Raw genomic sequence first — 21,077 nt, forward strand, 5'->3', positions numbered from 1 at the left:
AAACTAGTTCTGGTGCTGAACTGGGAGCTTAGACTTTATCCTCCAGGTCATGGGGAGCTTTAGAAGGGTTTTGAACAAGGAAGGGATGTGATTGAAGCTGTATTTTTTTTAATATAAATTTATTTATTTTATTTATCTTTGGCTTCGTTGGGTCTTCGTTACTGTGCACGGGCTTTCTCTAGTTGTGGCGAGCAGGGGCTACTCTTCGTTGTAGTGTGCGGGCTTCTCATCGTGGTGGCTTCTCATTGCGGGGCACGGGCTCTAGGTGCACGGGCTTCGGTAGGTGTGCCACGAAGGCTCAGTAGTTGTGGCTCGCAGGCTCTAGAGCACAGGCCCAGTAGTTGTGGCGCCCGGGCTTAGTTGCTCCACGGCATGTGGGATCTTCCCAGACCAGGGCTCGAACCCGTGTCCCCTGCATTGGCAGGCGGTTCTTAACCACTGCGCCACCAGGGAAGCCCTGAAGCTGTATTTTTTAAAGTTGCTTTAAATAAGGGACAATGATGGGTGGAGGGATGGGCTAGGAGGATAAATTGAGGCCAGAAAGTGCAGAACCGTGAATGTCCTGCTGAAGAGCGTCAGTTTGGTTTGCTGGGCAATGGGGAACGTTCTGGGTAACGACAGGGGGTGGGGAGAGGAGAGGGGCAGGATCAAGGCCATGGCTGATCCCCGGTGGGGTAAGTGGTTCAGTCTCCCTGCAGGAGGCTTTGCCCCCACTGACGTCTCCTTCCCACATGGGTGCCCAGTGCTGGGTCGTCTCTTCCTGCTCCGAGGAACTGATCTCCAACCAGACAGACGGGACTGTTGCCAGGGCTGATCTGGAGAGGAAAGATGAACCAGGAGTTTCCAGGCAGGGCGCGGCGGGTGGGAGAAGGAAAAGGGAAGAGCATGGTGGCCAGCCTGGAGGGGCCTCAGAAGTCATGCATTCCATAGGCCAAGGAAGCTGACCCTCGGCTTCCGCTCCCACAGCGCAAGGCCGGGAAGCCCCACCTCCCGGCAGCATTCCACATCAGGTTGGCTCTTCCAGTGAGAAGGTTCTCGGTCTGGTCTGACGTCAGAGCTGCACGGAGCCTTGACACTTGCCTTATCTCAGGCCTCCTGCCTGCTCGATTAGGGGACCTCGAGGCTCAGAGGAAGACGATCCTCCCGCGGTCACACAGGGAGTTAGCCCCAGCCCGAGTCAGAGCAGGCCTCCCAACTACGCGTGCAGTCTCAGAAATGATTCTTTTTAAAACATAATTTTTTAAAGCAGTAGTACATGCAGAGGGCACAAAAAATATTTAAATGGAATATTTCAGTGAAAAGCCATTCTCCTACCCACCCTGGCCCCCAATTCTCCACACCCTTCCCCAGGGCACCGCTGTACCAGTTTCTTAAGCATCTTTGTCAGAGATAACACATCCACACACAAGCAGGTACCCTATACCCTGCTCTTTTTTTACATAAAAGGTAACACACCATACCCTGTACTGCACCTTGCTTTTTCCACTTACAAAAATACCTTGGAGATTGTTCCTTGTCCGTCATGTACAGAAGCTGCATCCTTTTTGACCGCCGCGTAGGTTTCCACCGGACGGATGTATCGTGACAGGCATCTGTCGAGCGATCCCTCTTTGGCGCACTTTAGGTAACAAGAAGACTCCAATCATTTTTATTCACTTTAAAGACAGTTGCTCAATTTTTTAAAGGCACATAAAGAAGATTTAATCAGCCCGTGAGCCTGTGCCTATGTCCAGATAATCCCTGGCGACTTTTTACAAATCAACTAACCCTCAGAAAAGTATCACATGAAAAGTTAAGAGCTCCTCCCACACGCATTGCACACACCCCACCGTCCTCCCGAAAGGCAGCCATGAATAGCAGGTATCGTTTGGGTATGTGGGTGTCCTCTCGGAGAGAAGAAGTAGGAGATTACAGTACGCATATATGTATAACCTTTTACAATGTGCACAAGAGGGATCACAACATACACAGTGTTCTGTCCCCTGCATTTTTTTTTTTTTTTTTTTTTTTTGTGGTACGCAGGCCTCTCACTGTTGTGGCCTCTCCCGTTGAGGAGCACAGGCTCCGGACGCACAGGCTCAGCGGCCATGGCTCACGGGCCTAGCTGCTCCACTATGGCATGTGGGATCTTCCTGGACCGGGGCACGAACCCGTGTCCCCTGCATTGGCAGGCAGACTGTCAACCACTGCGCCAGCAGGGAAGCCCTGTCCCCTGCGTTTTTCAGCAGAAATGCCTCCTGGAGATACTCCCGTGAAGTCCCGGCCTGTGGGTGTGTTCGTGCCGGCTCACCCTCCCCCAGTGTTGGACACCAGAGGTGTCTCTCTTCTTAGTTTGCTGACTGACACAGTGCTGTGTGCACTGCCCTTGCGTCTTCATGCCAGCATGCTGGATGGCTTTGCCAGATCACCCTTCAAAAACAGGTCTCCCATCTTGCACCTCACCCTGCAGTACTCTGGATGCGTTCATCTCCTCCCACCTTCAGTAGCAAAAGCGTCATCATACTTGTTCTTTTCTGCCAGCTTGGTAGACACAAAAAATGACAAGCATGCTGTGTTTCAGTCTGTATTTCTTCAATATGCATTTAATTACAAGTGAGATTGAGTATCTTTCCCTGAGCCGCTTGTTTCTATCCTCTGCTCTTTTTTCTAATTGGTTAGTCATCTTTTTCCTATAGCTTTGAAAGAGTTTTTTACGTATCCGGGAAAGTAACTTTCATCTCATTTTCCTCAATTAACTTCTGTCATATGTGCTGCAGATATTCTTTTTAAGTTTACTCTTTGTCTTTTTTGACTTTGTGGTATGTTTTATTTCATTTAGAAGTTTTCATTTCTATATAGTTAAATTTACCAATATTTTCCTCCATAGCTTCTGGGAATACAAATATTTATACAGTACATTTTACACAACCTTTTCACACATTATCACAGTTGATCCTCAGAGCAGCCTTTGAAAGGAGGCAGGGTGACGATTTTTATCATCAGGTCTATTTTACAGATGAATTCACATGAGGCTCAGAAAGGTGGTGGGACCTGCCCAGGCTGAACAGATTCTAAAACCCTTGCTCTTCCCAGGTCCCTCACCTGCCTTGCTGCCAGCCAGGTAACTCACTCCTGGCACTGACAACAAAAGGATGGAGTTTCTCTAGGAAAGCATTTTTAATTATTAAAACTACAAGAATCTTTCCTTCAAGAGCTCTTTTTTTTTTTTAAGTTTTTGAAATTATAAAATTAGTTCGTAGTTTTTAAAAACAAAATGTCCAATGATACAGGAGAGTGTAACACAGGGTTTCGGGGGTGGGCGGGGGCTCATGCCTCGCCCTGAAAGCCCATCCCCCAGGGGGACCACTGTCTTGTTTGCTGTGAGCACCAATGGTGAGGAAGACCCACCGGGAGCTGGACCGTTCCTTATCCGTCTCTGCCCATCACCACTGCATTGTATATTCCAGGAGCAGCTCGGGTGCTCATAAATGCTGCGAGATGAGACTGAGGTGGTCAGGCACCCACCTTAGCTTACACTCTGCAGCCCCACAGGCCTGTGTTCAAATCCCAGCTCAGCCACTTAGCCAGCCATGTGAGTGTGGGCAGTTGACTTACCTTCTCTGTGCTGCGCTGTCCTTGTCTCTGAAATTGGGATAATAGTTTACACCTCAAGTAAATGAAATTAACCTCATAAAGTGCTGAACAGAATGTCTACTACTCACCTCTGATCTGCCTGTTCCTTGGGGGGGTCCACTGCCTACTTCCACCTGGCCCCAATATCCAGGGTCATGACATTTCAGAGTGGAAAGTCAGGCTCCCTCCCCCCTCCAGAAGCCCAGAGAGGGGAAGTTCCTTGCCCAAGGTCAGAGCCCGCAGAGACTCCAGTCTCCTGACTCATTACATCACTCGCCAGGCTGGACCACTGCGGCCCGTCCCCCGGCCTCCTGTCTCGCCCCTTGTGGCCACCAGGGGGCGCGCCCTAACCCAGCCCAGACTGCGGCTGCCCTTGCTCCCACCTGGTGGGGGTCTCCCGGCTGCCCACGAAACGAAGAGTTCCTTAATCTGGTGTTCAGGGCTGTCAGAATCTCCCTACACACCGGGCAGCGCGCCTTCCTCTGTTTGCTTGTACCTTGGGTACAGCCTTCCTGGAGTGCCCTCCCCATTCCTGCCCCTTCCAGGCCAGGCCTTTCCTGCCTACTCCACTCCTTCCCCACGAACTGGCCCCTCTCCGAGGCCGTGCCGCCCCACCGAGGCCCGTCCCCTGCACTCAGTGGGTGCCGAGTCCATGTTTGCTGTAGGATAAGGGGCGGCGCCGGCAGGCCCGGACCCCCCTCCCCAAACTGCCAGGAGCGCGCGTCCTGGAGGGGACACAGAGCCCCACCACCGCGCTGTGCGATTCTGGCCGCTGCTTTCTGGGCCTCGGTCTTCTCATCTGAGAACTGGGGAGGCTTCGGGGAGGGGGCTGGGCATGGCCGGCGGGGACCGCAGTTCTCCGTGGGAGGGGCCCGCGGCTGCAGCTCCCAGGTGTTTACCTAGGGGGTCTCGGGGAGTCTGAGCGAAAGGCCGGGGCCCCAGCGCCCCTCCGCCGCGCTCGACTGTGCGGACCCCGCTCCCCGGCCTATCCCCTCGGCGGCCCCACCAACCCGGGCGCCCTCAACTGGCCGGGGTTCGGGTGACGTCGGCGGCCGGGGCGGCACCCGTCCCCGCGCCCACACCCCTGTCCGGGGAAACTGAGGCTGGGCGCGGAGAGGCCGCGCACGCCAAGGTCACTGCGCGGAGGCAGGCCGGCCGGCCGGCGGCGCTCGGACTCGAGCTCGGGCTCCGGCTCCGGCTCGGGCTGGGGCTCCCGCGCGCCCGCCCCCCCGCGCCGTGCGCCCGCCCGCGCTCCTGTCCGCCGCGGGGACGGCGGGGACGGCGCGCGCTCGGAGGCTGCGGGCGGCCCCGCGAGGTAGGAGGCGGGCCGGCGGGGGACGCGCGCGGCAGCGGGCGGGGCGGCCAGGGCCGGGGGCCGGGGGCCAGGCCGGGGGTCGGCGGAGGCCGCGGTGCACCGACGCGCGAGCGGCTTTCGGGAACCGGGCGGGGGCGGCGGGTGGCTTTGCGGAGCCGGGCCCGGGACGAGGGCCGAGGCCGCAGTCGCGGGGACGCGGCGGGCCCCAGGGTTGCAGGGTCGGGCGCCCGCGGCGCCGGGCTCGGGGGGATGAGGCGGGGGCGGCGGCGCCGGGCTTTCGGAACCGGGGCTCTGCGGTGTCGATCCCTGGGTCGCAGGAGATGGAGCCTCCGCGGCTCTGCGGATCGCTTCTCCAAAACCTTGCGGACATGGAAGGCGCGATCTGGGGGGAGGGGGGCTGAGGGTCTCCGCGTCTATACAGCTGGCTGCCTGGGCTGGGAAACATGAACCCAGGTCGCGAGGGTCGCAGGGGGATGCTGCCCGCCCCCCAGGACACACACTCTCTCCCTTTTCTCCCCCCTCCGCCATGCTCCCGCCTCTCCGCGGAGAAATCCTGCCGCGGGTCCAGGGTCCGGAGCCTGCGGGCGGGAGGTTGAGGCATCTCAGGAATTCGCTGTGAGCCAGTTAGACGCTCTTGGGGTGGGCCGGATGGCTGGCCCCGAATTCAGCCCTGCCCCGACCCCTTGCATGACCTTGGGCAGCCCCTCCTCCCACTACCACGTGGGCAAGAGGCTGGCTGGTAGTCTTGGGGATCCCCTGGGTCAGACCCCCAGTGGGCGAGGAGTCGGTTTAAGGGACTGTGCCTGGGGGCTGGAAGAGCCACTGCGATCTCCGGACCCAGTCCCAAATGGGGCAAGAGGCAGCAGGAGTCTGAGAAGTGACGATGGGTCTGTCGCAGGTATCAGGACACCCTGTTCCACCTGCCAGCCTGGGGGGGGAGCCCTCATGGACCAGGGGGCTCTGAGTGCGGGAAAGCCCTGCCCTGCCCAAACTAGCTGCCCCTGGGCTGTGAGGAGGCAGGGCCGGTTGCGAGAGGTGTGGCCAGGCTGTCCCCTGCCCCCCCACAGTCACGGGGACACCCCCCTCCCAAGTTTCTGCCACGCAGTTGCCCCTTTAAATTGCTAAGCTCTCGGCTGTCACAGCTGATCTGTTTCCAGAGCAAACGGAGCAGAAAGATGACAGTGGGTGTCCCCGCCCCCGGGCCTGTCCGAGAGATGAGGCTTGCAGGCCAGCGGTCCCCTCTGCCTGGTCAGCTTTCTGCGTTTAACTCTGGGCATGCTCCGTCATGGGGTGGGTGTGGGGCACTTGCTCTGCACCGGGGAGCCCCTGCTCCGCTCGGTGGTCAGGCAGCACCAGACAGCGTGCGTGCCAGCCCACACAGCCCCTGGGAGCAACTTGGAACGAAGGTGACCTCTGGTCACCCTTCCCTGCCCCCAGCTTTATGCCTGGCTCCTCCCTTGGGCTGGCACGGTGGCCAAGCCTCTGAAACCATGTGTGGCCAGAGATCCCATGTGCAGCAGTTGGGTTTGAAAGGAGAGAAAAGCAGCAGCCCCAGACGCCCCAGAGACAGGAAAGCACAAGCTAAGAGGTATTCAGGGGGCCACAATGCCACGGCCCAGCCACTGAGCATCAGCCCTAGATGGGGCATCTGGGGGCCAGCCTCCTATTAGAGACGGAGAAACTGAGGCTAGAGAGAGGCAGGGACACATCCAAGGTCACACAGCACCCCAGTGTCCCCAGCTCTCCAGCAGTCTAGCCATCCCTGGGGAGCTGCTGCCTGGGGAAGGCTCAGAGGACTCGGTGTTCCCCCCAGAGGTCCCTGCAGTGGAGGGATAAGGAAGGGGAACCCTGGCTCCCGCACAGGTTGCAGACATTAAGTAATCTTGAGTCTCGTGAGGAGAGTTGCCACCCTCTCCCATGGCTACCTGCCCTTCCAGCACTTCTTTGCTCACCCCGTGGCTGCCAGCCCCACAACAACACCGTGAGCTCAGTCATGCCCCTGCCCCATTGTGCAGAGAGGATGCCAAGGCCAAGCCAGCACTGGGACCCTCTGTGTCCTCAGCTTTCCTCCAACCAGTGTTCTAACTGCTGGGGTGCTAAGCACCTAGGCGTCCCTAGTAGAGCACAGCCATCCTTTGTTCTCGTAGTAAGCTCCCCGTCACTGGGGTGTGCAAGCTGGAGCTGAATACTCATCGGCTAGGGAGGCTATGAATTTGACCAGATGTCTCATCACCACCCCACCCCGTCCCTCATAATTAGGGGGTAGGGAAGGGGGTTGCTTGCACCTATCAGGAGATGATGTTTCTTGCATGAAAGAGGCTGGGTGAAGGCACTGGGGCAGGTCCCTGTATGAGGCCCAGGGTTCCACCTACTGCCATTGCTCAGACCTGGTGTCCACACTGTGAAGTGTGACTCAGACCCGCTTCTGGGGGCAGCATCTTCCAGTGCCTGCTGCCTTCCCACCGGGCCCAGCCTTCAGCCTTGCCCGTCCTGGCTCCTGCAGGTATGCCCACCCCACCTGCGCCACCCAGAAACCTTTGCTCAGCCTTCACCCATTGGTGTCACCTCTTCAGCAAAATCTGCCCAGAGTCTCTGTGTCTGCCTCCCCTGGGGGTCCCATTGTCACTGAACTGGGGGGGTGGGGACAGTGTGCAGGGACATAGGTAGGCCTGAATGCAGGACACCCGCCCGCCACTGCCTGAGCTCTTCAGTGGCCCTGCCACACAAGTGCCGGCTTGGAAAGGCAGCGTGCAGGCAGCCGAGCTCTCGGTGACTCTTCGAAGAACTGAGTGTGTGTGGCCTTCTGATCCTTCTGAAGTATGACTACACTTCACACCCAGCAGGCATCTTTTAAGCACCTACTCCGTGCGCGACCTTCTCACGGGGTCTCACTTGTATCAGCCCATTTCATCTTCGAAACCACAAACCCATCTGCTCATGTGTATGAAGGCTCTAGAAGCGTAGTATCAAACAATGACGTCAGCCGCACGGGCCAGTGGGACCCGCTGAGAATGCTGCACGCCCCCACCCGCCGCTGGCCGGAGTCTTTTCCGTGACTTGGGCCCTAGTGTCCCGACAGCTTGGCAGTTTGCACACCCACATGGCCTGGGGAGGCGCGGGGGCTTAGGGTGCTCAGAGGGGACCGACCCCGTGAATCCACGCGGGCTGTGTGGACGGAGGTAGGAAGGCTTGCAAAGGGGTCCTGTGACCAGGCACCTGCGTTTGGGCCTCATCTGCTGCCTCTTTAGAAGGAAGTCCTGTCGGGATGACAGTCTCGTCGTCCACCAGACTGAATCCCCTGAGGGCGGAACAGTGGCTGAGGCACCTGCGGGTCCCCAGCGCCAGGGGCTAATGTGAGGCTTTGCTGTGCTCAGCTGAGGTGGATCTAAACTAGAAAAAAGGTAGTGAGTTGTCCTCATTGGAGGTATGCAAGCTGCGGCAGTCGAGAAGACTCCTGTGCCTCCGTTTCGCGAGATGCCCTGGAGGGCCATTTTAGCTCCAGGGCTCCCAGAGCCAATGACTTTTTTTTTTTTTTTTAATCTGAGGACTTAGTGAAAGCTATCAGGATGGTAATATAGGTTTGGAAAAATGCTCAGTGCCAGGTTGTTTTAATAAAGCCAATTGCCTCGGGGTATTATGGGAACACTCCATTATTCGGCTCCTCCAGGATTTGGACTTGGCCAAGGGGCCTGAGGATTTGGCGTGAAGCAGGAAGGAAATTGAGAGTCTTATGGCCAATCCCGGAGCACTGGGGTCACTGTCGGCCACACTAACTTGGGAAGCCCTGAGGTCAGAGCTGAACTCCGTGTTGCTTTAGACAAGTCCCTTCCCCTCCCTGAGCTGAAGAAGTTTGAAAGAGCCCGGAAAGCACTTTGGAAATTGTAAGGATTGGGGGCCGGGAGGAGGGGCTGAAGCAGCAGATCCTGATTGTGTCAGGTGCATGGACCAGCGGAGGGCCAGCCTGCCGCTGGGATGGGTTCCAGTCCCAGCTCTCAGCTCCCTAGCTTCCTGCACCTCCGTGAGCCTCAGTCTCCTCCTCTTTAAAATGGGAGTGATGACAGGGCAGTTATGAAGGTAATTCTGGAAAGTGTGTCAATGTCATCCAGCTAGTTTCCATTTTCTCCTTTGGGAATATTGAGAAGCCACTCCGTATTCTAAGGCCTCAAAGTCCAAATAGAAATGCCAGCTCTGTTGATTTTCTCATTCAGCAAATATTTATGGGGCGCCTGTGATGATAGCGCAGGAGCCACACAGACAAAACGCCTTGCCCTCCAGGAGCTTGATTTCAGCAGCAGGAGACCTGCAACAAAAAAGTAAACAAACAGAATTTCAGTGAGTGCTGAAAAGAATGAGTCTGCCCTGGTCGGTGGTAAAGCTGCTTTGCAATGGAAGAGCTCTTCCATTGAAAAGGGGGATGAGAAGGAGCCCCCCCACCCCGTCTGGGCTCCGGGAGACCTAGATTCCAGTCCTGGCCCTGCTGGCTTCCCACTTGCTGTGCAAACTTGGGCAGTTTCCTTCCTGTCTCTGATCCTCGGTTCTCGTTTGTGAAATGAAACAGCAGGTATGCCCCTCCGGCTCCGGTGCCCTATGTGGTGCTGCACTGACGTCTGCACTGCCGTCATAGCTGGGGTCCCTGCCTGTCCCCTCTGCCTGCCACACCACACATACCTTTCTATGTTAGATGTGACAGGTAACCTGTCAAACAGAAAGGCGAAAAGACAGGCATACAGCAGCTTCAGCAGAAATAAGAGGAACGCACACGTTGTGAGACCACCACCCAGGCGCCGAGACGACGCGCCGCCAGAAGCCCCCTGCCCCGCCCCGTGGGCTCCCCCTCAACTGTTGCCCCTCAGGGGTGCCCACCACCCTGACATTTGTGATAATACTGTTCTTCTTGTCACTGTCTTACCACCTGTCTGAACAACTCTTTACCACATGGCCTTGTTTTTATTTTTTTTTTTGGCAAGTATTTTATTTTATTTTATTTTTGTATTTTTTGCGGTACGCGGGCCTCTCACTGTTGTGGCCTCTCCCGTCGTGGAGCGCAGGCTCCGGACGCACAGGCTCAGCGGCATGTAGGATCTTCCCAGCAGGCGGACTCTCAAGCACTGCGCCACCAGGGAAGCCCATTATTTTTGACTCGTTTCTACGTAGACTTAAGCTGTAGATATTTCTTCAGGTCTGGCTTCTTCTTAAAGTCACGAGGAGCTGTTGCTTGTCCTCGTCGCGACCACGTCGTTCGTATTCCACTGCATCGCTAGGCCGTGGTTTATTATCCAGTCTCTGCGATGGACACACAGGGTGTCTTCAGTTCGGGGCTGTGTTCTTGAACCTGCCCCCGTCCTAGTGCACGTATGACCTCCTTTCCGGCATCTGTCTGGAACTGGGCCACACGGGACGCACACGTTCAGTGTCATAGAGCAGACCAACACTGTGGTCCTTCCGTCCAGTCGCCCCCCACTCCCAGCGGCACCACCTGTCGTCAGTCTCTGCCATCTTTGCTCTCCTGGAGGGTGTGTAATGGTTTTAATCCGCATTTCCCTGACCGCTTATGGGGTTGAGCGTTTTCGTACGGTTATTGGCCGTTTGGATCTCCTCCTCGGTGAGGTGACTGTTCAAGCTTCTTGCCTACCTTGGGCTGTCTTTTTGTTTTCTTGTTGGTTTGGAGGATTCTTTAGGTATTCCGGATTCCAGTCCTTTGTCATTTGTATATGTTGTAAATATCTTGCATTTTTCACTTTTCCTGGGGTCTTGGAATGAACATCTTAATTTCAGAGTTCTTAATTTCTATCAAATCTTTCACTTTATTTATTTTAAATTTTTTTATTATTATTATTTTTGCGGTACGCGGGCCTCTCACTGCCGTGGCCTCTCCCGTTGCGGAGCACAGGCTCCGGACTCGCAGGCTCAGCGGCCATGGCTCACGGGCCCAGCCGCTCCGCGGCATGTGGGATCTTCCTGGACCGGGGCACAAAACCGTGTCCCCTGCATCGGCAGGCGGACTCTCAACGACTGCGCCACCAGGGAAGCCCACTTTCACTCTGTTTTTGTTTTGTGTTTTAAGAATCCTTTCCTACCCTGTGGTCATGAATTCACCTTTTGCATTAGATTTTTAATCTACGAGGAATTGATGTTAGTAAAGGGCACGAGTTAAGGGTCCCATTTCCCACACGGACGCATGCACGCACACGCACACGCACGCACACCCCATTTCCCAGCCTGCCCAGCGCCGTTTGGTGACATGTGTGTCCCTTTCCCCTACCTGCCCTGCCCGCCCCACCCCGCGCATATTCATACCTTTCCCGGGCAGGCAGGAGCCCAGGACCGCAGGCTCCGGCCTGGGAGCCCCGGCAGGGACAGCGCCCGGGGGCAGGGCAGGGCGGCCAGCCCTCCCCCACTGGACCAGCTGCCACTCCTGACAAACAGGTCTGTGGGGCCCGTCACGTGTCCAGCTGGCGCTGACTCGGGCTCTGGCGGATTAAGCAGGGGCTCAGGGCTTATGACCCGCACCGTCCACTGCACAGACCCCCGTGAGGGCCGAGGGAGCTCAGCTCTGTGGGCTGCGGAGGAGACCCCCAGAGGCCAGCGAGGCTGCGCTGTTTGCCTCAGGACACCCGCAGCCGGGGCACTGGAGCAAGGTAAGAGAGGGCCGAGTGGCCCTGGCTGTGTCTTCCCTGCCCAGCTCTGGGAACTTCTGTCTGGAAAATGAAGTGTCCCCCCCTCACTCCCCCGCAAGCTCTTTCCATCTGGGTCTACTGGGGGAAGTCGAGAGCCAGGAGGTGGAGGGCGGCGGCCGAGAGCAAGGACCTGCCGGTCTCAGGCCCCTGTGCACACTCACCCGGGCTCATACACACATGTACACGCACCTGCCCACCGGTTCCCGAGGGACTCCGCGTCCTCGGGCCTGCCCCCCCCCCCCCCCCCCCCGCAATGGCCGGTACCTTCGTGCTCCTGGAGTCTTCGGGGCAGGGAAGAGGGAGAGGAAGTGGGTGTGCGCTGAGCACCGCCTATGTGCCGGGAACCTCCCCTCGGGTGATCTTTATTCCAACCCTGCAAGGGAGGGAAGATTCGCCCATTTAATAGATGAGGAAACTGAGGCTCGGAGATGGGCTATGGCCCAGCTGGGGCCCGGGCTGGGAGGACGGTCCCCAGCATCTCAGCAGGCTGGCTACGTGACCCTGGAAGTCACAGGCTCTGCTCACCCCCTGCCCAAAGGCACAGTCCCTCTGGCTCAGAGCTGCTGCTCCCTGGGGCTCTTTGAGAACTCTAGGTCCTTGCGGGGTGGGGGTGGGGGGCATCAGGGCGGGAACAAGAGCCGGCGGCTCTGGGCCCAGCTCAGCCTAGGCTAGTGGGTAAGACTTGGGCTCTGTCTCCACGTTCGTGCCATGGTGGGGTGACAATAGTAGGCCCCACCTCTCCAGGCTGCTCTGAAATGCCACCGTGCATGAAAGGGCTTCCAAACACGTCCGCTCCCAGCAGGCACTTGGGCACTTAGCTTTTGTTTTTACAGGGAAGGTCAATACCTGAGTTCACTGCGTCCTCTGAATTTCTGAGCTCCTGTGCATTTCTTTTCTTCCTGGGCTTTATGCATGCATTTATTCCTATGAGTTTAATACTTGCTTAGGAAATACAGGCACGTGGTAAAATGTTCAACATTATAAGAGTATACAGTGCAAACGATGTATGCCCCCCGCCCCCTCCCCAGAGCAAACAGGATGAGCATTTTGGGGGTGTCTGGTCAGAAATGTTCCTATGTATATATTTGTTCCCCGGCCATATTTTAAAGAGAGCACCCAGCAACTTGCTCTGCCCCTATCCTGTGACTTCCCTCTGGGCCTTTAAATCCACCCGCCCGGTTAGAGAGCCTGATGGCTGCTTCCCTGCAGAAGGCGCGCATATTTGTGGAAGCTGGCCCCAGATCTTCCTCGTCAGCAGGACTTGAGGGAGGCTGCAGCCTGGCACGGGGCAAACAGGGGGATTGTTGAGCTGCAAAGAACGGTCCCTCTGTGCCCAGTGAAGGCCCAGTTGGAGACCGGCTCCCCCTCCTCCCCACTGCAGCAGATCTGGGTCTGAAGCAAGGGTGGAGCCTGGGGACCTGGCTGAGGCCCAGCCCGCTGCCAGCTGTCCATCGGGTGACCTTGAGCCTCCTCTGGGCTCCCGACTCAGTGCAGAAACCCAGGGCGCGTGGTGGCCCCAGTGAGAGGACCAAGGGTCTATCTTCTTGAGGACCCAGCAAGCCACGCCTCACCCATCCCGCCCAGGGAAGAAGCGCGTGATGCAGGCTGGAGTTCTCACTGCTTCCTCTTGGGCTTTGATGGTGCTCTCTGGGAAACAGCCGAGATCAGCGCTAAGTCTCACTGATATGTTCTCTGTGGGCCTTGTGACTCCTGGACCTGCCGGCTTCTTATCTCTGCCAGGGAAAGCTCCCAGAGGGCTGGGGGCAGGGCTTTATCTCTCCCAGCCTCTGAGAAAGGAAGGCAGCAGGTGGCCACATGTGGCAACGTACCCTATGTGCGTGACTAGGAGGCTTCATCAGAAAGGCTCCCTGCCCCCTTGAAGCAAGAGCAGGATCCACCGTTGGTGTCGGGAGGGTGGCCAGTTACCCAGTGGGGCAGAGGTCCAGGCGCTGCCCGTGTGCAGATGTTCAGGTTGTGCACTGCACAAGAGCAGTTGGCAAAGGAAGAATGCACTGTTAGCAAGCCACAGGCCTAAGAGGCTGTGTCCACCAGAAGAGGGCGCTTTTTCCAAATTCACACGCAGGCCCTGCATGCTCACTAGTGAAGGAGAGGTGCCTGGTGAGGTGTCTGCTCTCCACTTACGCGGTCTCCCTCTGCTCAGTTTTCTAGAATCTCCCTCCAGGACGCTGCTGGTAAACCCAGGGGAAAGGCAGCTCCAAACACCCTCCTCTGTCTGTGGGAGCAGCTTGGGTAAACCCAGCCCAGTGGATCCTCAGAGGGAACGGGGCCATGGCTCAGAGACCATGTGCATGCATCCACATTGCAGCTCTAGCTGCTCCTGGTCAGGACTCCTCAGCGGAGACCCTCCACTTTAGCATCCGTTAATACTCCCCCCAAAGCTCGAGTAGGAAGGACCCTTACCTCTGTGCCCAGCCCCTTGAGCAGGGCCACTTTATCTGTGAAGGCGTGTTGATTCGGGGACAGGAACTCATATGAACTCATCTCATGCACATATATTTCTCCAGCACCTAGCGTGTGCCAGGCTGGCAATAAATGGTGAGTCCCGCAGACGTGACTTTTATCCTCACGGAGGTGTCCAGTGAAGGAGAGGGAAACGCCCCCACGAACAGCATGGACCAGGGGCTGGGAGGACTTGCTCAGTGGGGCCTGTAAGGAGGTCAGGCAAGGCTTCCTTGAAAGTGGAGCCGGGGATAAGTAGGTGAAAAGAGAGAGACGTATGCACCCGGCAGTGGGAACAGCACGTGCAAAGGCCCAGGGGCAGGAGCCAACTTGCCGGGTATGAGGCTGGAGCCGAGACGTAGGGCAGAGGCAGGCAGAGGCTGAATCCATGGGAGCTGTGGGCGTGGTGAGGAGTTTGCTGCTTATTTCTTAAGCAGCGAGGAGCCAGGGTTCGAAGCAGGTCAGTGACTTGTTAGATAGAAATGTCAGTGAAATTGGGTTTGAGTCCTGGCTCTGCTTCCTGATCCAGCTGCCCTCCCGCTGTATGATGGGGATGGGGGCGGCAGGGTGGAGGGTGTCTTAGGTTGTGCCGGAAGGAGGAGATCTGAATGAGGAAGCTTACCGTGGGGTCCAGAGGCTGCCTCAGCTGCCCCTCTGGGCACCTGCCCCGTGGCTGGGCACCTCCCTGTCCAGGAGGCTTGGGGCTGGGAAGGCCAGATTGCAGTTCTCCAGCAGGGCGACAGGTGGCGCCAGCCCCTCAGAGGTGACCGGTGGGCTGGCCCAGCAGGGACCAGCGCAGGTCAGGTGGGGTTGGGTCTAGCTCTTGTCAGCCCGGGGCGGGGCCACGCTTCCCCCTGCCCTCACCCGCACCCCAAGTGGCACCCAGACTAATGGTTCGGTGGCTCCAGCCCGCAGTTGCCAGCACCCCATCTTTCATCCCCTCCGAGGACCATCCATCAGTTGTGACCTGAGCTGACGTTTTAAGCTGATCTAAATTTGCCACCAAGCCTGACAGGGGGACAGCTGGGTGAAACCACCCTCTGCAGGGGAGTGCTGCGGTCCAGATCGCCGCTCTGCAGCCTCAGCCAGTGAAATGCAGATAATGAGGTACCCCCTCCCAGGGTGGGCGTGCGTCAGCACACACTGAGTGCCCAAGGAATGTTGGCCCAGCCAGGGCTGGGCACCCAGGAGGCCTGCAGGGCCTGGCAGTGCCTCCCCTGCTCCCCCGGGGCCCCCGCAACTGGCATGGGGGCTGGAAGCACACGGAGCCGACGTGTGTTGAGTGAAGACGTGCCCTACCCACCAGAGGCTGAGCCCCAGAGTGGGAACGCTCACACCTGGCCCATCGCTGGCATCACATCCCGGCTCCCCGAGGCTGGTGTGTGATCTGGCATCTTGGGCAAGTGGTTTGGTCCTTTTGAGTCCCATTCCTTCTGTAAGATGTGGACGGTACCCTCTCTGTAGGTGGAAGGATTGCTTACCCGATGGGAGTCCCTTGGAGCACCCAGCACCGAATTGGTGCTCAGGGAAGGGCACCCACTGCCACTGGGAGTGCAACCAGCCATCCCTGCCTTGGAACCATGTGTGGTCACTAAGGGAGACCAAGGGCAGAAGCTGGAGCCGCGATTGCAAGCAGCCTACAGCAAGCTGGCTGACCAAAGCAAGAGGGAATTTACTGGAAGGTAGCGTTGTCCCCAGACTGCCCAGGAAGGACAGGAAACAGGCCCGTACACAGGGCCCCTCCTGAGGGCAGGGGGCAGTTTCCTCTAGGGATGCCCCCTGGAAGGGGTGCCTACTTGTCCGTGCTTGGGTGCCTGCAGGCAGGGCCGAGCCCCGTGAGAGGCCCACCGGGTGCAAATGCCCCCAGGACAGGGCACTGCGGGAGGGAAAGGAGGGATCCTGGAATAGGACGTGGCCTTGAGGGAAACCGCGCAGGCCCAAGCCCAGCACCCCCAGCGCTGGCTCTCTGTCCCTGGCCCCCGTGCACCCCGCTGTACTCGATATGGGTTCCTCTTCACCAGCGTGATAATTACTGGACACATCGCTGACATTGAACAAATTGTTGTGTGCTTGTAATTACAAATTACGTTTCTAACACTCCAGGGGGTTCCAAACCTTGATATCTGTGCTATTAACACGTAAATTACAGTCATTTATGGAAATTACCAGAGAGACCAGAATTGTCTGTGGATTGTGCTGTGTGAGAGATGCTCGTTGGCGGATGTGCTCCAGGAACCTGGAGGGGCCCAGCGTGGGCCTCGAGCTTTACTATTTCATGGGGTCAGATTCTATTCCCAGCCCTAGACTTTTTTTTTTAATTAATTTATTTAATTTATTTACTTTTGGCCATGTTGGGTCTTCGCTGCTGCACGTGGGCTTTCTCTAGTTGTGGCGAGCTGGGGCTACTCTTCGTTGCGGTGCACGGGCTTCTCATTGTGGCTTCTCTTGTTGTGGAGCACGGGCTCTAGGCACGCGGGCTTCAGTAGTTGTGGCACGCGGGCTCAGTAGTTGTGGTGCGTGGGCTCAGTAGTTGTGACTCACAGGCTCTAGAGCACAGGCTCAGTAGTTGTGGCGCACGGGCTTAGTTGCTCCGCGGCATGTGGGATCTTCTCGGACCAGGGCTCAAACCCGTATCCCCTGCCTTGGCAGGCAGATTCTCAACCACTGCGCCACAAGGGAAGCCCCCCAGCCCTAGACTTTTCACACATGGTCCCCCAGGTCGGAATCCCAGCTCTGCCACGACCAGCTGAGTGGCCTCCAGCCACTATGTGTGTCTCAATTTCCTTATGGACTAAATAACGGGACTTGATGAGTGATTCCTAGCGATAGCGGCCGTCCAGCTGCAGGCACCGGCCTCCGCGCAGGAGGTGCCCCCGGGGGCCTTTTCTCCTCACTCACAATGCAGGAGGTGCACAGTGAGGCAGCAGCCAGGTTTTGTTCCCAAGAGGAGGGAGGGGACCAGGGCCCTGGAACCCCGCCTTCAGTCCCCCTGGCACCAGACAGCCCTCCCCAGCCTTAGGTTGCTGTGAATTCCTTATGTGCTTCAGGGCGCTATTTCTTGCTGCAGAGAGTGTACTCTCAGAGTCCTGGGTTTCTGGAACTGTAAGACCCAGGCCACAGGTGGGCGTGAAATGATTCCAGGTGAGCCGTAGATGCTGCATTGGGTGACACGGAGCCAATCATACGAACCCGGGAGAAAGCTATTCCCCTCCTGGAGTTCTTTTAGCCCCTCCGATTACACTGAGCCCAGAGTGTTGGTCGGGGCTAATATCTCTTTAATGCCTTTTTATCACTCCAAAAAAAGCTTAATTCTATTTCCTTATTTTATAGGAAGTAATGTGTCACATGGTTAAACAGTGAAAGATATAAAAGGCTACAAGACAAACAGTGAGCCCTCTCCCAGCCCCAGCCCCCCAGAGGTAAACACCATCCAGAGATACTTTGTGTGTCTATCAGCGTGTGGTGTGTGTGTGTGTGTGTGTGTGTGTGTGTATTCCTCTTCCCTTTTTTGTTAGGCACATACAGCATTCTAAGTTTAGCCTTTTCACTTATAATATATCTTGTATCTCATTCCCTACCAGAACATGAAGAGCCTCCTTCTTCTGTTTTCTGGCTGCCCTCTGTAACGTGGATTCTCGATACTTGCTAATCTCTCTTTTAAAGAAAGACAGAGCAAGCCTCAAGCATAGGCCTTCTTCTGATAACAAGATCTGAGCAGGATTTTATAACAGTGTATTGGTTTGGGCGATTTCTTTTTATGGGAAAATTCAATTTATGCTCAGCGAGACTGGCTTTTCACAGAGGGAGCAGATATAACGTGCGCCTGATACGAAGAATAGTATTAAGTAATTGGTATACAGGTGCTTATGTGGTTGTTGGGAAAACTAACCTGGGGATAAATCCAGGCCAGTTCTGCCGGCTTCCTCCCCAGCGACACACACCCATAGGATGAAACCCCAGCCCCATCCTCTGGCCTCATTCCTCACAGCACACCCATCCCCACACTTCACGCTCCCATATATGCTGTTCCCTGTACGTGGGGTGCCCTTCAGTGAACTCCCATTCATGCCACAAATCCCGATGCAGGCTTCACCTCCTCCAGGAAGCCCTCCCTGATGGCCACCCCATCAGCTCGCAGTCATTCCTGCTTCTGTGCCAGGTTGATCCCCTGGTTGCATTGATCACCCACTGTAGTGCCCTGGCACAGTACGAGATCCTCAAACTTCTGCAGATGTCAGAATCACCTGGAGGGTGAGAATGCACATTTCTCAGAATTCCCAGCTGGGACTGCGGTGGCTGCTGTTCTGGGACCATACTCTGAGAACTGCTGGTGGAGGGGCAAGGACACAGCGTTCTCCTGGGTTCTCCTCCCGGCTCCATCATTTATGGGCTGTGTGTCTCTGGACAAATTACTTACCCTCTCTGGGCTTCAGGGCCTCTGTGAGAAACTGAGATGTGACCCCACCTTGTAGAGAATTGCGTGAACGTGTTTGGAAGCAGGGCTGGCACCGACCGATGTGAGTTGCCTCCCGCCCCCTCCCCACCGAACTTCCCGAGGGCAGGGCCCACATCTGATGTGTCTCGGATGCTCTGAGACACCCAGGCTGTGCCTGGGGGGCAGCTGCTGGTCATGTTCAGGAACGCACATGTGCCGGTTATCTATTTATTCAAATAGTGAATCAGATGTTGCACGTCTCCCGCACCCATTGATTCCAGATCTGTGGGGCCGGGTCAGGCTGGTTGAAGTCTTCCTCCCACCGGCACCAGAGAAGGGGCTGCTTAAATCAATAACGTAAAGGCGACTGCAGAGGGGAACGTTTAACCCACTTAAGAGAAGCTGTTGTTTTCGGAGCACTTAGTGGCATCCGTTTGCAAAACAGGCGTCCCAAGCACTTGTTATAAATGAACGCTCTATTCATTAAAGCAGAGGGCCACTGAGGCTCGGCTGGGCTGGCCCTTGGTAGCGGTGTGGGCATGACAGTTAAGAATCAGTGCCGCCAGCGGGGTGGTCCATGGCAGGGCAAGGCCTAGCAGCCCCCTCTCTGCCCCTTTTAGTGCAGGTGGGCCCTGCAGGTGAAACGCAGCTCCTGGGAAAGAAACCCACATGCCTCAAGAATGGTCATTCTCTTTGCCCCAGGGCTACTTCTCTTTAGAGACTCTTTAGCTGACAGGTTCCTTAAGTACTGGGCACCCTGGTTACGAGAAGCAGTGTCTCTGAAAACCAGTTTCATGAGAAGAGGGGCGTTGGCTCAGACTGAATAGGACCAGGATGTGAGTGGGTAGCATGGAGGGGGCTGGCCCCGTGGCTGGCCCGGAAGCAGAATGAATCTGGTTCTACATGATTTGTTTGTTCATTGTTTATTGAGCACGTGCTGTAGACCAGGCGCCTTCCGGATGCTGGGGACACCGTGGTGACGCTTCATTCTGGTAGAGGATAGACAGTAAACAAGGGAACAAGTAATCGAGCCAGATGAACAGGCGGTGAGATGGGCTTTAAAGGGAATTAGACAAGATGGAGAGAACGGGGGTGTGCTTTACCTGGGGGCGACTTAGGCTGTTCGCAGGCACAGAGTGGGCACGGGGCAGCCCTAGAACAGTCTGGAGCCAGTGTCTTGGAGCTGTCCCCAAGGGAGGGACTCGGCATAAGCATACCCGTCCCTCCTTGAGATCTGGCGGTGGCTTCCTTGTGCCACCAGCCAGGAAAAGAGGGTTGAGCGTGAGGGGCACTTCTGATTGTGTCCTGGGGCTGGCAGGGCTCCCTGACAGGGAGTGTGATGAACAGGGTAATTTCGGGGCTGAGGGGGCTCAGGGAGGAGACCATCACTGGTGAAAGCAGTTCAGCTTTTTGCTTCTGAATTTCTTCCTGATGTTGTCAGGCCCCTTGAACCCTGCAAGAAATCTGGCCAATGGCCATTTCCCATCCACTTGAATAGACTCATAACTCAAGCGGCCGCACTGAGAAGACGCAGGTCTGTTTTCTGCAGGCCCTTTCCCCGGGGCTTCAGGGCAAGCAGTTCCGCTCACCTGGCTGGGCCCAGCAGAGGGATGAGGGCGGAGGGGGTGTTCCCCACGAGTGCCCAGACTGGGGAGGGATGCGGTGAGCACGGTCTCACCTGTGGCCGCCACCCCCATCTTCCTTCACTTTTATGACAAACCAGCATCTGCTGTGCAGCAGGGGTGACAAGTGCTCTGGGGATCCAGGCTAGGAGGTCTTCTTAGAGGAGGTGATCGTTCTTGGCTGTTCTGTTGACTCTGTCAGTCACTGAGGATCGTCGTGCTAGGTTTGTCAGAGCTCCACAGAGCCACCCCATCCCATGTGGGGTTTTCTTTCTTCTTGCATCTGACCCTGTGTCCCAACCATGTGGTTCCATGATTGTAACCCTCCTGGAGGAGCTTTCCCAGGCCCTTGCAGAACTGTTCACCCATTTGTCAACTGTTGGCATTAATAACAACTGCATCGAATTTTTAGTGTTCATTTAAAGACCACAAGAAAAGAGCTCTGTACACCGCCAACCACGATGGTTCCCTACCTCTGTGGCTTCCTTTGCCAGAGCAGTGGGAAGGAGCTGAGGAAAGGATGCCCTGTTCTTGGCCGTGCCCCAGACTGACTTGGGGACTGTAGGACTCAGGTTCCTCATCTGAATAAGAGCAGGCTGCACTGGGTCACTGGGTGACTCCTTCCGGCTCTCAACTTCTAGGGTACACTAACGTTAAGGCCGCTTTCATCTCACCAGCGTGGGTCAGGTCTTGGCCAACCCAAGTACCCAGTGAGTTTTTTGTGGTTGGGACCCATTTCCCCTGGTGCCAGGACAGGTGTCTGGAACCAGGCCGGTTATGTGAAGCAGTAGTCGCACCTGAGCCCCACCACTGGGAGAGTGATGGAGTGCCATTGTCCCTGCCCTCAAGGTGCCCACAGTCTGGGTGAGGGGTTCTCGCTTAGCCTAGGGGGGTGGGGGCACTAGGGGAGGCTTCAAAGAGAAGGTGACATTTGGGCTGGGCCTTGAAGGTTGAGT

At 56.6% G+C, this 21,077-nt stretch overlaps 1 protein-coding gene across 5 annotated transcripts in view; it reads left to right on the plus strand.

Annotated features, from left to right (window-relative positions):
• The window catches only part of IQSEC1 (IQ motif and Sec7 domain ArfGEF 1), a 331,046-nt gene that overhangs the window by 238,357 nt on the left and 71,612 nt on the right, over window positions 1-21,077 (plus strand). The window contains exon 1 of one of the 5 annotated variants that reach the window (XM_079934550.1): window positions 4,874-4,927. The exons of the other annotated variants lie outside the window; for them this stretch is intronic. The gene's annotated coding sequence lies outside the window, so the exon portion shown is untranslated. Of the gene's footprint in view, window positions 1-4,873; window positions 4,928-21,077 lie in introns of those variants that run through there. 5 annotated transcript variants of the gene reach the window in all.

Source organism: Stenella coeruleoalba, assembly GCF_951394435.1.
Source record: "Stenella coeruleoalba genome assembly, chromosome: 10".
NCBI lineage: Eukaryota > Metazoa > Chordata > Mammalia > Artiodactyla > Delphinidae > Stenella > Stenella coeruleoalba.